This window comes from Macaca fascicularis, chromosome 1, assembly GCF_037993035.2.
Source record: "Macaca fascicularis isolate 582-1 chromosome 1, T2T-MFA8v1.1".
Lineage (NCBI taxonomy): Eukaryota > Metazoa > Chordata > Mammalia > Primates > Cercopithecidae > Macaca > Macaca fascicularis.
The window spans coordinates 1,281,821-1,297,179 of NC_088375.1; the positions used below are offsets into that span (position 1 = coordinate 1,281,821).

General features: G+C 40.3%; 1 protein-coding gene and 1 pseudogene across 1 annotated transcript in view; both read right to left on the reverse strand.

Moving 5' to 3' along the window:
- Positions 1 to 3,366: 3,366 nt before the first annotated feature.
- Positions 3,367 to 4,787, reverse strand: LOC102140025 (olfactory receptor 2A12-like; annotated as a pseudogene).
- Positions 4,788 to 5,723: 936 nt separating this feature from the next.
- The window catches only part of LOC141408563 (uncharacterized), a 165,826-nt gene continuing 156,190 nt past the window's right edge, over positions 5,724 to 15,359 (reverse strand). Inside the window, exon 2 of the mRNA XM_074015916.1 lies at positions 5,724 to 6,257. The gene's annotated coding sequence lies outside the window, so the exon portion shown is untranslated. The remainder of the gene's footprint in view (positions 6,258 to 15,359) is intronic.

Genomic DNA, 15,359 nt, shown 5'->3' on the forward strand with positions numbered 1-15,359 from the left:
TTTTATATATAATACGCATAACCCCTATATATAGTGGTTTTATATGTGTATTACACATATACCCCATATATAGGGGTTATATATTATACATATATAATATATATTATATGCATATATAATACATATTACACATATATTTTATATTTGTATAAAATATATATGTATTATATAATGGATTGTATATTGTAGGTGTATGCATATATATGTGAAAAAAGAGATATATACATATAAATAAATTTTTGGAGTAAACATTAGTATTTGGTTCTGAGATTAATTTGTAATGCAGTGCTGAAAGAGACCAAAATTTTTGTTGCCTCTAAGTATTCAGCAATATATTGTTTGATTAGAACACACAACAAAGAATTAATTCTTAAGCCCATATCTTATACACCCACCCACACACATACACTCACACACACAAGCCTGCCCTCTGTAAACTAGAAAGAACCAAGTTAGTGAGACTTTATTTATTTGACAAGTCAGCTCTTCTCAAATAGTCAAACTGATTGTGTATAAGGATCCAACTTTGTGTTTAAACCTCTAAAACAAAAGTGGTTCTCATTTATGTTTGAGAGAGTATTGAACCAAAATTAAGAAACTTATTTCCCTACCATGATCTCATTAAGATTTCTGAGAAGACTACACTATCACTACTCGAAGAGAAAGTTTCTTGTAATGAACCCTTAAGGAACTGACCGCTCCACATCATCTTCCCGTAATTGCACTTTCTTGTCCATTTGTGCTCTTGCCTATGGTTTCCAATGACAGACTTGACTGCAAAATTATTTAGTTTTGTATGACCCCATATTATCGGCAGTCAGTCAAATATTTATTTTTGATGCGGAGTGAAATTTGGTCTAACCAAAAGTGAGAATGAATTAATGAGATCAAGTGGAAAATTTAGTCAAACTCAGGTTGTTTCCCAAAGGTTTTAACCGAGATTATTATACAAGAAATTAAAGTTTCTTTCACTAGGCCAGAAAAGTAACAAACAATGGGGATTGCTAGAAAATAGACAACATTTATACTCTGGGGGTTTTATTTAGAAAAAACTCAGCATTAGGCATTCAATTAAAATGGATGGGATACAGGTCTGTTATGATTCTCTAGGAGAAAAAAAAAAAAACTCTTAATATTGGTAACTATTGATTTATACCAAACTGGGATTCCTAGTTCACAACTAATTATCTGATGCTACTTCAAATTCATTTCAGGCTGGCTGGGCACAGTGGCTCACACCTGAAATCCTAGCACTTTGGGAGGCCGAGGCAGGCGGATCACCTGAGGTCAGGAGTTTGAGAGCACCCTGGGCGACATAGGGAGCCCCTGTCTCTAAAACATGAAAATAAAAATAAAAATAAATTATTTCACCCAATAGAGTGTTATTTAAACAATAACAGAAAGGAACACAGTGGTTTTACTGCATATATGTTGGCTCTAGATTTACTTAACTGCTACCACAATCTTACACAATAGTTTTACATTATTTGTGGACTATAAATGAGAACAATAAAATGATCAATGTGATCAATGTGCTACAAACTAAAGGTAGTCTGGTCATCAAATTCGAGTTAAGTAGAATGGGCCCCAATGTTTACAAAGTTTGGTTTGAGGAAGGATTTTATTCAGCCCTTCTGATTCTATACACAGTGTCCCTTCCCTTTCACACCATTTTTTGGGCTGGTTCACCGGCTGGAGCAATGATTATGAGAGCAAGATATGATGCCAGTGGATAATTGTGCTTGTAAGTTGGCAATGCTTTAGATCACAGAGATAGTGTAGCTTTCAACAAAAGTCACTAAGATGTGGTCATTGCACAATGAACATGTACAATTTGGGTCACACACACAAAAAACATTCACATGCACGTTTGCAGAAAGTTGCAATGGAGAAACAGACATTGTAGGTAACATTATAAATTAGGTGCTTACTGTCTCACTCCACAGAAGATTTGATTCTTCTTCTTTTTTTCTCGTATGGCATTGTATATCAGAATACAATAAGATTTTATGACAGAGTAATGAATCCACATTCTTGGAGAGTTTGACATGAGATTTCTTTACAAAAAGAGGCCATCCATAGAAGGGAGGGCTGCACCATCTAAACACAGGTATGCATGCATCAGTTAAGACATTCGGTTCTCTGAGCCTCATCATCTGCCATGTGCTCAGGAGCTCTAAATTATTCCAACGGCACTCCTTAGCCTTAGAAAGAGGAATCTCCACTTCCACGGGAGCATCAGCTCCCAGCAGTGATCAGTGAAGACAGTCTGAAAAGTTATTTACATATTTCTTTTTTCAATAAAATTGTAAAATCCAGTAGAGAATTGTTCTCACTCAATAGCAGATTGAAACTGATAGCACCTTGTGTGATTACGCCTTTACTATGTTTTAGGTGTATTATTTATGTGTTAATCTTGACAACAACCTATATATTGAATTTACTGATTTTTAAACTAGAAAATTGATGCTCAGAGAGATTATTTGATAAAATAATGGACATAAAGCAGCTAAGTGGTTGAACCTGGAAAAAACTCTGCAGCCTGCCTCCAAATTCAGGAATATTAAATTAATTACTACATAGTTGCCTGAAATGCCACAGTGGTAAATATGTTGTAATCAATCTATTTAAATACATAAAAAAGTAAATACCTAAAATAATTATTAATATTTATTTCTGTGAACTACCATCCATATGGAGTAAATGAAAACTAAAGCAATTGAGAAGAACTTACTTCAATTTTAAAATTAAAAAAGCATATCATTTTCCTTAAATTATCCAAAACTTAGACAAAAGTTTAGATAAATTAGATAAAGTGTTCTACACTCCTAAAAATTTTTTCATTACCAACTTCAAAAATATTTTCCTCCTATATGATTTAATAACATACACTTCATAATTTGCATTGCTTTTTTATTTAGTCCTGGACAAAGCTAAGACTCATCTTTAGATTGATAGTCTCAACAGGGTAGAGTTGATTCATGGAGGAGGCATAGGCATCTTATCATAAGTTGAGGTCTTGAAAATGAATAGAAAATGAAAATAAAATACTGTAAAAGTGACCACAGGGAATGATAAGATTGATTACATGGAAGCTTGTGGCTATGTTAACACAATGCTTGATTGAGCAGACATAGCATATATATATATATATATACACACACATATATATATACACACACACACACACACACACACACATGTGTGTGTATGTGTATGTGTGTGGGTGTACATATATATATATTTATTTTTGAGACAGACTCTTGCTCTTGTCGCCCAGGCTGGAGTACAGTGGCGTGATCTCAGCTCACTACAACCTCCGCCTCCCGAGTTCAAGTGATCCTCCTGCCTCAGCCTCCTGAGTAGCTGGGACTACAGGCATCCACCACCACACCCGGCTATTTTTTTGTATTTTTAGTAGAGATGGGGTTTCACCATGTTGGCCAGGCTGGTCTTGAACTCCTGACCTCAGGAGATCTGCCCACCATGGCCTCCCAAAGTGCTGGAATTACAGGCATAAGCCACCATGCCTGCCCCAGACATAGCAATATTTTAACACTTAACAAAGGACTATCAATAAATGTGTATTCATAGAGAGGAGAAATCTGACTTGAAAACACTTGGGGGGGATTTGTAAAAACTGAATGACCATCTTATTCTGCAAGTTTGCCTAAGTGGGATTTCTTGTGATGGAGGTTAGTTTCATAGAATTTGGATGTGACTATGCTAAAAATACAAACTTGTCTTTAACTTCTACACATCCTAGTATGTGATTTAATTTTATTTTTGTATTTTCCTATAACTCTTCCCATAGCCTGCTTCACTTCCATGTTCTTCAGGCTGTAAATGAAAGGATTCAGCATAGCGTTGATGACCGCATAGAACAAGGAGATCAGTTTGTCTCCCTCTGCTGAGTAAAGGGACTTGGGCCTCATGTATCTGATTAATCCCGTTCCATAATATATGGTCACCACAGTTGATGGGAAGTGCAGGTTGAAAAGGCTTTTTTCCTGCCCTCAACTGAGTCTATTCTCATCACAGCCACCAGGATGCGCAGGTAGGAGAGAATAATGAGGAGGAAGGGGAGTAACACTGTTCCAGCCCCTCCTGCAAGCATCATGGCCTCCTGCAGGGATGTATCTGCACAGAACATGTGAAGAAGGATGGGCAGTTCACAGAAAATATAGTCAACAACATAAGGACCACAGAGTGGGAGGATTGTGAAGAACAGAGGAACCACTGAAGCAAAAAAGCCTGTGGTCCAGGCTCCCAGAGCCAGTGCCACACACACAGACGTGTTCATGATGAGCAGATATCTCAGCGGGAAACAAATGGCCACATAGCGGTCCAGTGCCATCACTGCAAGAAGAAAGCACTCAGTCACCTCCAGGAATAAGGTGATGTAGGTCTGAGCGAGGCAGAAGTTGTAAGAGATGACTTTCCTGGTTGCAAGGAAGTTATGGAGCATCTTGGGGACCACAATTGTGCTAAAAAATATGTTGAGAAAGGCCAGGTGACAAAGGAAGGTATACATGGGTGTCTGGAGAGAGGAATGCAGAACTACCAAAGTGATGACAGCTGTGTTTCCAAAACAATTTGCTAAGTAGGCCAGAGAGAACAGGAAGAAGAGGGGTGTCTCACTTTGGGGATGATTGGAAAATCCCACAAGGACCAGCTCAGTGACGGTGCTGGAATTCTTATGTCCCATTTTGGCCAGCGAAATATGCCTGTTCAAATGGGAGCAAGGAGAAAATAAAAATGGTCTTATATAAAAATTCTGAGGTCAAATCAATTCTCTTTCACAGCAACTTTAATGCTGATGATAAATGTATCTTAAATTGGAATAAAAATTATTTGTGAAATTTCAGTGGACATGAAGAACAATTTCAAATCATAGTTCTCATCATATGGTTACTTATTTTTGATAAATTACAAAAGAACTTTTTGTTTAAAGGTGAAAATTTCACCCTTATATCGCATGTACTACAGAGCACTCCTCTATATTTGGCTAATCAAATGCTATTATCCATTTCTTAAAAAAGAGCTACAGGTCCTATCAAAGAAAATGACTTTTCTAACATCATGAGCAGAAAATGTGCAGGTTGAAAATCATTCCATTCTTCTCCTACTACATTAAAAGTCAGAAATGATACTAGTTTCCATTTAGTGAGAAAAGGGGTTGATTTTTTTTCCCTTTCTGATTCCTAAGGAGTATAAATTATCATCTTATATCGGAATAATACACCTAATTTAATTGCTTAGACTATTTTAACTCCCTCAATATTAGTAAAAATAATATGGTTAATCCTCTAAACGTTTGAGAGTCCAAATGTCTAGTAGTGGTCTTAGAGAAGATAACATATTGGTCCCAAAACCAAGCTTTTTGACCATTTTAAGCACGGTGTGAAACTGCTTTTATGGGCTTATGACTCATACATGTGCATCTACAGCGATACGCTTCCTGTACGCCACAAAATCGGAGCGAAACGTGCCAGCCTGTGCTGAAATGGAAGATGTGGGTTAGTTGTGCAAAGTGCAGACTGTCTTACACAACACACATCATCAAATGTCAGCTGCGACGAACAAAACGACACAACATTAAGCAAAAACAAAACAAAACCGATGCTTAGGAGAACATTTTTAGACACAGGGGAATATAACATGTAAAACGCAGAGCCTGGGGGTCACATAGACTCAGTGAAACTCCCTGTACCCTACCCCTCTCCTTTCTCCACACTCTCACATTTCCAGTGCTTTCTCTTTTTTCTGCTTTAAAATTTCCTGTCGGGGGGTCACTTTCTTATTGGCATCTATGTAAAGGATTCTTCTAGATCTTGCTCTGACTCTCTACTTAGCTTTCTCTCCTGTCTGCCCAGACGGAATTACTGAGCCAGCAGGCCACATGACACAGCAACAAGGTAGTGGGGGTGGAGAGAGAGAAACAGAAAGAGAGTGGGAGACACACAGAGAGAAACAGAAAGACAGAGAGAGAGAGTGTGTGTGAATCTCAGTTCTGCGACAGGGAAGGGAGTGAGTTTAGGGAGAGGAGAGCAGCTGACATACTTGCCCAGTCTTTGGATGTAGGAAACCTGTTCATCCACAGTCAGTGATGGCACCTGATAAGTGAATTTTCCTGGAAAGGGTGAAACTATCAAATCTTCACCTCTAAAGGAGACGCATGGGAAGCACAGCCGCTGGTCAGCCCCTGGAGCTCATCATCTTTTCTTGGCAGTGTGCTCCTCAGCTCCATGGAAGTTCTGTTAAGAAGAATGAGACAGCTATAGCTATTAACATGCACAACCTGTTCCCTGATTTTGCATGATTAATTTTAGTATAGAAGTTGTCCACATTCTCTTTATGCCTTTCCTTATTTATCCCAACTTTATATTACATTTAGGGGATTGAAATGGAGGGTAAAATTATTTTCCAGTCATTATAAATCGACAGTAGAGGCTTCAGTGAGTTGAGTAAAGTCTATTAGCAGAGGCAAAATTTTGAGTTGATCCCAAAGGGAACTAGTTAACTTCACGCAAAAAAAAGAAAAACAATTTATGTTCCACTTACTGCTGATGGCAGATAGCTCGTTAATGCAGTTTATAATTTACTATTTGGGGTGCTATCTGTTAACTCTATTGTTTCTCTGAAAGAAACAGCTCAATTTGGAAGTTCTAAAAGTAATATGTTAAGAACATCATATTTTTGTAAAACATACACATTTTCTTAGCTGGAAAGTTAGTGTTTTTGGCTGGGTGAAGTGGCTGACACCTGTGATCCCAGCAGTTTGGGAGGCCGAGACAGGGAGATCACTTGAGCTCAGGAATTTGAAATCAGCCTGGGCAACATAGGAAGACCTCAGTCTCTACGAAAATACAAAAATTAGCTGGGCACAAGCCTGTGGTCCCAGCTACTCAGGAAGCCAAGGTGGGAGGATTGTTGGAACCTGGGAAAGGGAGGTTACAGTGAGCTGAGATTGCACCACTGCACTCAATCTGAGAGACAGAGCGAGACTGTCTCAAATACATACATACATACATACATATATACATCATACATACATACATACATACCAGCCTGAGCAACAGAGCAAAAACTGGTCTCTACCAAAATTACAAAAATTAGCAGGACGTGGTGGCACGTGCCTGTAGCCCCAGCTTCTCTGGAAGGTGAGATGAGAGAATGGTTTGAGCCCTGGAGTGGAGGTTGCAGTGAACCAAGATCATGCCACTGCACTCCATCCTGGGCAACAGAGCCAGACCCCATCTCAAAAAATAAATAAATGAATTTAAATAAATAAATAAATAAAATAAGAATAAACCACCAAGTACTAAGTGTTTAGTGGAACAGTCAGTCTCCTGGTCCCAGGCTTAGACTCCCTAGTTTCCACTGTTTCCCTTTGGCAGTCAGCATCCAGCCCTCTGACCCGTACTGTGTCTGGTTCTCTACACATGGATCAATATTGAGACACTTGTTCTCTATTCATGGATCAATAAGTGTAACATTGAGAGAGGCCGCCCCACACTCTACATTGTTTTCTAAATTTGGGTAGTCTGACTCAGGGGAAATGCCACCATGTATTGGTCTCTAGTTTAAAGCATCTACTCTATCACGTACATCATCCAAGCATCACTGCGGGATGTGCCCCAGCCTTCGGCTCGCCATTCCCCCTTTCTGCCACGCTGCCTGCTACCGGATGATGAGGCAGTGCTGGTGAATTCCATGGTGTGAGCCCATTGCTATGTTTTCAACTACGTAAAATTAGTTCCTCTGCCAAAAGGCAATCTGTAGTCTGCCACAAAGGTAGATATGGAACTTCAGTGATCATGCAAATGATGGCAGTGATAGCCTGACTCATGAGGAACAATCGCTGATCTTTCTGTGGTGAGCTGGTACAGCCAGGGTACTATGCCACTTCAGCGGCTCTTCTTCAGACTTTGCTCTTGGTTGGTTGATTATGCAAGTGGTAATAGAAAGAAATGCTATTTTTATTTTGAATCCAGGCATGGGTATTATCATTGCCCCATAGCTACTATTCAATGTGCTTGTTGAACAAATGCAATGCAATCTAAGTAGCTCAGTCCCAGTGGATAAAACGTGACATAAATAGACCTGGAGGCTGGGTGTGGTGGCTCACACCTGTAATCCCAGCACACTGGGAGGCCAAGACAGGAGGATCCCATAAGGCCAAGAACTTGAGACCAGCCTGGTCAAAATACCATGACCCTGTCTCAAAACAAAACAAAACAAAACAAAATGTTAATGTCTGGGGAGGAAAGCTTTAAATAAAATTAAAAAAAAAAAAAAAAAAAAAGAGTCAGCCAGGCACAGTGGCTCACATCTGTAATCCCAGCACTTTGGGAAGCCAAAGCAGGCAGATCACCTGAAGTCAAGAGTTTGAGATCAGCCTGACCAGCATGGTGAAATCCCATCTCTACTAAAAATACAAAATTAGCCAGGCATGGTGGCAGGTGCCCATAATCCCAGCTACTTGGGAGGCTGAGGCAGGAGAATCGCTTGAACCCGGGAGGTGGAGGTTGCAGTGAGCCAAGATCGCATCATTGGGGGGCGGAGCAAGATGGCCGAATAGGAACAGCTCCAGTCTCCAACTCCCAGCGCGAGCGACACAGAAGACCGGTGATTTCTGCATTTTCAACTGAGGTACTGGGTTCATCTCACAGGGAGTGACGGACGATCGGTGCTGGTCAGCTGCTGCAGCCCGACCAGCGAGAGCTGAAGCAGGGCGAGGCATTGCCTCACCTGGGAAGCGCAAGGGGGAAGGGAATCCCTTTTCCTAGCCAGGGGAACTGAGACACACAACACCTGGAAAATCGGGTAACTCCCACCCCAATACTGCGCTTTAAGCAAACAGGCACACCAGGAGATCATATCCCACACCTGGCCGGGAGGGTCCCATGCCCACGGAGCCTCCCTCATTGCTAGCACAGCAGTCTGTGATCTACCGGCAAGGCAGCAGCGAGGCTGGGGGAGGGGCGCCCGCCATTGCTGAGGCTTAAGTAGGTAAACAAAGCTGCTGGGAAGCTCGAACTGGGTGGAGCTCACAGCAGCTCAAGGAAACCTGCCTGTCTCTGTAGACTCCACCTCTGGGGACAGGGCACAGTAAACAATAACAAACACAGCCCAAACCTCTGCAGACGCAAACGACTCTGTCTGACAGCTTTGAAGAGAGCAGTGGATCTCCCAACACGGAGGTTGAGATCTGAGAAGGGACAGACTCCCTGCTCAAGTGGGTCCCTGACCCCTGAGTAGCCTAACTGGGAGACATCCCCCACTAGGGGCAGTCTGACACCCCACACCTCACAGAGTGGAGTACACCCCTGAGAGGAAGCTTCCAAAGCAAGAATCACACAGGTACACTCGCTGTTCAGCAATATTCTATCTTCTGCAGCCTCTGCTGCTGATACCCAGGCAAACAGGGTCTGGAATGGACCTCAAGCAATCTCCAACAGACCTACAGCTGAGGGTCCTGACTGTTAGAAGGAAAACTATCAAACAGGAAGGACACCTACACCAAAACCCCATCAGTACATCACCATCATCAAAGACCAGAGGCAGATAAAACCACAAAGATGGGGAAAAAGCAGGGCAGAAAAGCTGGAAATTCAAAAAATAAGAGCGCATCTCCCCCGGCAAAGGAGCGCAGCTCATCGCCAGCAACGGATCAAAGCTGGACGGAGAATGACTTTGACGAGATGAGAGAAGAAGGCTTCAGTCCATCAAATTTCTCAGAGCTAAAGGAGGAATTACGTACCCAGCGCAAAGAAACTAAAAATCTTGAAAAAAAAGTGGAAGAATTGATGGCTAGAGTAATTAATGCAGAGAAGGTCATAAACGAAATGAAAGAGATGAAAACCATGACACGAGAAATACGTGACAAATGCACAAGCTTCAGTAACCGACTCGATCAACTGGAAGAAAGAGTATCTGCGATTGAGGATCAAATGAATGAAATGAAGCGAGAAGAGAAACCAAAAGAAAAAAGAACAAAAAGAAATGAACAAAGCCTGCAAGAAGTATGGGATTATGTAAAAAGACCAAATCTACATCTGATTGGGGTGCCTGAAAGTGAGGGGGAAAATGGAACCAAGTTGGAAAACACTCTTCAGGATATCATCCAGGAGAACTTCCCCAACCTAGTAGGGCAGGCCAACATTCAAATCCAGGAAATGCAGAGAACGCCACAAAGATACTCCTCGAGAAGAGCAACTCCAAGACACATAATTGCCAGATTCACCAAAGTTGAAATGAAGGAAAATATCTTAAGGGCAGCCAGAGAGAAAGGTCGGGTTACCCACAAAGGGAAGCCCATCAGACTAACAGCAGATCTCTCGGCAGAAACTCTACAAGCCAGAAGAGAGTGGGGGCCAATATTCAACATTCTTAAAGAAAAGAATTTTAAACCCAGAATTTCATATCCAGCCAAACTAAGTTTCATAAGTGAAGGAGAAATAAAATCCTTTACAGATAAGCAAATGCTTAGAGATTTTGTCACCACTAGGCCTGCCTTACAAGAGACCCTGAAGGAAGCACTCAACATGGAAAGGAACAACCGGTACCAGCCATTGCAAAAACATGCCAAAATGTAAAGACCATCGAGGCTAGGAAGAAACTGCATCAACTAACGAGCAAAATAACCAGTTAATATCATAATGGCAGGATCAAGTTCACACATAACAATCTTAACCTTAAATGTAAATGGACTAAATGCTCCAATTAAAAGACACAGACTGGCAAACTGGATAAAGAGTCAAGACCCATCAGTCTGCTGTATTCAGGAGACCCATCTCACACGCAGACATACATAGGCTCAAAATAAAGGGATGGAGGAAGATTTACCAAGCAAATGGAGAACAAAAAAAAGCGGGGGTTGCAATACTAGTCTCTGATAAAACAGACTTTAAACCATCAAAGATCAAAAGAGACAAAGAAGGCCATTACATAATGGTAAAGGGATCAATTCAACAGGAAGAGCTAACTATCCTAAATATATATGCACCCAATACAGGAGCACCCAGATTCATAAAGCAAGTCCTTAGAGACTTACAAAGAGACTTAGACTCCCATACAATAATAATGGGAGACTTCAACACTCCACTGTCAACATTAGACAGATCAACGAGACAGAAAGTTAACAAGGATATCCAGGAATTGAACTCATCTCTGCAGCAAGCAGACCTAATAGACATCTATAGAACTCTCCACCCCAAATCAACAGAATATACATTCTTCTCAGCACCACATCGTACTTACTCCAAAATCGACCACGTAATTGGAAGTAAAGCACTCCTCAGCAAATGTACAAGAACAGAAATTATAACAAACTGTCTCTCAGACCACAGTGCAATCAAACTAGAACTCAGGACTAAGAAACTCAATCAAAACCGCTCAACTACATGGAAACTGAACAACCTGCTCCTGAATGACTACTGGGTACATAACGAAATGAAGGCAGAAATAAAGATGTTCTTTGAAACCAATGAGAACAAAGATACAACATACCAGAATCTCTGGGACACATTTAAAGCAGTGTGTAGAGGGAAATGTATAGCACTAAATGCCCACAAGAGAAAGCAGGAAAGATCTAAAATTGACACTCTAACATCACAATTAAAAGAACTAGAGAAGCAAGAGCAAACACATTCGAAAGCTAGCAGAAGGCTAGAAATAACTAAGATCAGAGCAGAACTGAAGGAGATAGACACAAAAAACCCTCCAAAAAATCAATGAATCCAGGAGTTGGTTTTTTGAAAAGATCAACAAAATTGACAGACCGCTAGCAAGACTAATAAAGAAGAAAAGAGAGAAGAATCAAATCGACGCAATTAAAAATGATAAAGGGGATATCACCACCGACCCCACAGAAATACAAACTACCATCAGAGAATACTATAAACACCTCTACGCAAACAAACTGGAAAATCTAGAAGAATGGATAATTTCCTGGACACTTACACTCTTCCAAGACTAAACCAGGAAGAAGTTGAATCCCTGAATAGACCAATAGCAGGCTCTGAAATTTAGGCAATAATTAACAGCCTACCAACCAAAAAAAGTCCAGGACCAGATGGATTCACAGCTGAATTCTACCAGAGGTACAAGGAGGAGTTGGTACCATTCCTTCTGAAACTATTCCAATCAATAGAAAAAGAGGGAATCCTCCCTAACTCATTTTATGAGGCCAACATCATCCTGATACCAAAGCCTGGCAGAGACACAACAAAAAAAGAGAATTTTAGACCAATATCCCTGATGAACATCGATGCAAAAATCCTCAATAAAATACTGGCAAACCGGATTCAGCAACACATCAAAAAGCTTATCCACCATGATCAAGTGGGCTTCATCCCTGGGATGCAAGGCTGGTTCAACATTCGCAAATCAATAAACATAATCCAGCATATAAACAGAACCAAAGACAAGAACCACATGATTATCTCAATAGATGCAGAAAAGGCTTTTGACAAAATTCAACAGCCCTTCATGCTAAAAACGCTCAATAAATTCGGTATTGATGGAACGTACCTCAAAATAATAACAGCTATTTATGGCAAACCCACAGCCAATATCATACTGAATGGGCAAAAACTGGAAAAATTCCCTTTGAAAACTGGCACAAGACAGGGATGCCCTCTCTCCCCACTCCTATTCAACATAGTGTTGGAAGTTCTGGCTAGGGCAATTAGGCAAGAGAAAGAAATCAAGGGTATTCAGTTAGGAAAAGAAGAAGTCAAACTGTCCCTGTTTGCAGATGACATGATTGTATATTTAGAAAACCCCATTGTCTCAGCCCAAAATCTCCTTAAGCTGATAAGCAACTTCAGCAAAGTCTCAGGATACAAAATTAATGTGCAAAAATCACAAGCATTCTTATACACCAGTAACAGACAAACAGAGAGCCAAATCAGGAATGAACTTCCATTCACAATTGCTTCAAAGAGAATAAAATACCTAGGAATCCAACTTACAAGGGATGTAAAGGACCTCTTCAAGGAGAACTACAAACCACTGCTCAGTGACATAAAAGAGGACACAAACAAATGGAAGAACATACCATGCTCATGGATAGGAAGAATCAATATCGTGAAAATGACCATACTGCCCAAGGTAATTTATACATTCAATGCCATCCCCATCAAGCTACCAATGAGTTTCTTCACAGAATTGGAAAAAACTGCTTTAAAGTTCATATGGAACCAAAAAAGAGCCCGCATCTCCAAGACAATCCTAAGTCAAAAGAACAAAGCTGGAGGCATCACGCTACCTGACTTCAAACTATACTACAAGGCTACAGTAACCAAAACAGCATGATACTGGTACCAAAACAGAGATATAGACCAATGGAACAGAACAGAGTCTTCAGAAATAATACCACACATCTACAGCCATCTGATCTTTGACAAACCTGAGAGAAACAAGAAATGGGGAAAGGATTCCCTATTTAATAAATGGTGCTGGGAAAATTGGCTAGCCATAAGTAGAAAGCTGAAACTGGATCCTTTCCTTACTCCTTATACGAAAATTAATTCAAGATGGATTAGAGACTTAAATGTTAGACCTAATACCATAAAAATCCTAGAGGAAAACCTAGGTAGTACCATTCAGGACATAGGCATGGGCAAAGACTTCATGTCTAAAACACCAAAAGCAACAGCAGCAAAAACCAAAATTGACAAATGGGATCTCATTAAATTAAAGAGCTTCTGCACAGCAAAAGAAACTACCATCAGAGTGAACAGGCAACCTACAGAATGGGAGAAAATTTTTGCAATCTACTCATCTGACAAAGGGCTAATATCCAGAACCTACAAAGAACTCAAACAAATTTACAAGAAAAAAACAAACAACCCCATCAAAAAGTGGGCAAAGGATATGAACAGACATTTCTCAAAAGAAGACATTCATACAGCCAACAGACACATGAAAAAATGCTCATCACCACTGGCCATCAGAGAAATGCAAATCAAAACCACAATGAGATACCATCTCACACCAGTTAGAATGGCAATCATTAAAAAGTCAGGAAACAACAGGTGCTGGAGAGGATGTGGAGAAATAGGAACACTTTTACACTGTTGGTGGGATTGTAAACTAGTTCAACCATTATGGAAAACAGTATGGCGATTCCTCAAGGATCTAGAACTAGATGTACCATATGACCCAGCCATCCCATTACTGGGTATATACCCAAAGGATTATAAATTATGCTGCTATAAAGACACATGCACACGTATGTTTATTGCGGCACTATTCACAATAGCAAAGACTTGGAATCAACCCAAATGTCCATCAGTGACAGATTGGATTAAGAAAATGTGGCACATATACACCATGGAATACTATGCAGCCATCAAAAAGGATGAGTTTGCGTCCTTTGTAGGGACATGGATGCAGCTGGAAACCATCATTCTTAGCAAACTATCACAAGAACAGAAAACCAAACACCGCATGTTCTCACTCATAGGTGGGAACTGAACAATAAGATCACTTGGACTCAGGAAGGGGAACATCACACACAGGGGCCTATCATGGGGGGGGGGAGGGATTGCATTGGGAGTTATACCTGATGTAAATGATGAGTTGATGGGTGCAGCACACCAACATGGCACAAGTATACATATGTAACAAACCTGCACGTTATGCACATGTACCCTACAACTTAAAGTATAATAATAATAAATAAATTTAAAAAAAAAAAAGATCGCATCATTGCACTCCAGTGGGGGAGACAGAGAGAGATTCTGTCTCAAAAATGAAAAGAAAAAGAAAAGAAAAGAAACAATCATCACAGACATTAAGAATTAGAGTTAACTAAAAAAAACTGTCCCTTTTGTTTATAATGAAGTTTGCATTTTTAATTTTTAGCACTGGAATTACATTAAATAGCATCATAAGACACCAAAAGCAAGCCTATAGAATTCCATTTAACTAGCAGAAATTTATAATGGTATTAATACGGTTTTCTTATTGACAGGGAAATTCGGTACATGGTTTTTCTAGTAATTGGTTGAGGGTGAGATGAAGGATGCCCCATGTTGTTCCAAGGTCTTAGATCCTTCCTCCAACACCATCAGCATAGTTCATTAGATATATCTCTTATCCTACTGTAACCGTTAACAGTATATACCCTTTCATTTTCCAGAGTATCTCAGATGGAAAATGATGCTATGTTAACCTTACCCATGAGCCACTTCCTGGTAATAGTTACATGATTCTAGGCAGGCACCAGGTCAAGGTGAGCATATGTCTCTGCTGGGTGCAGGGACCTTCCGCAGGGAGAGTCAGCTCACCTAAGCCAGTCACGTCAGATTCCTTCCCTCTACTTTTTAAAACAAAGCTTAGTGCAG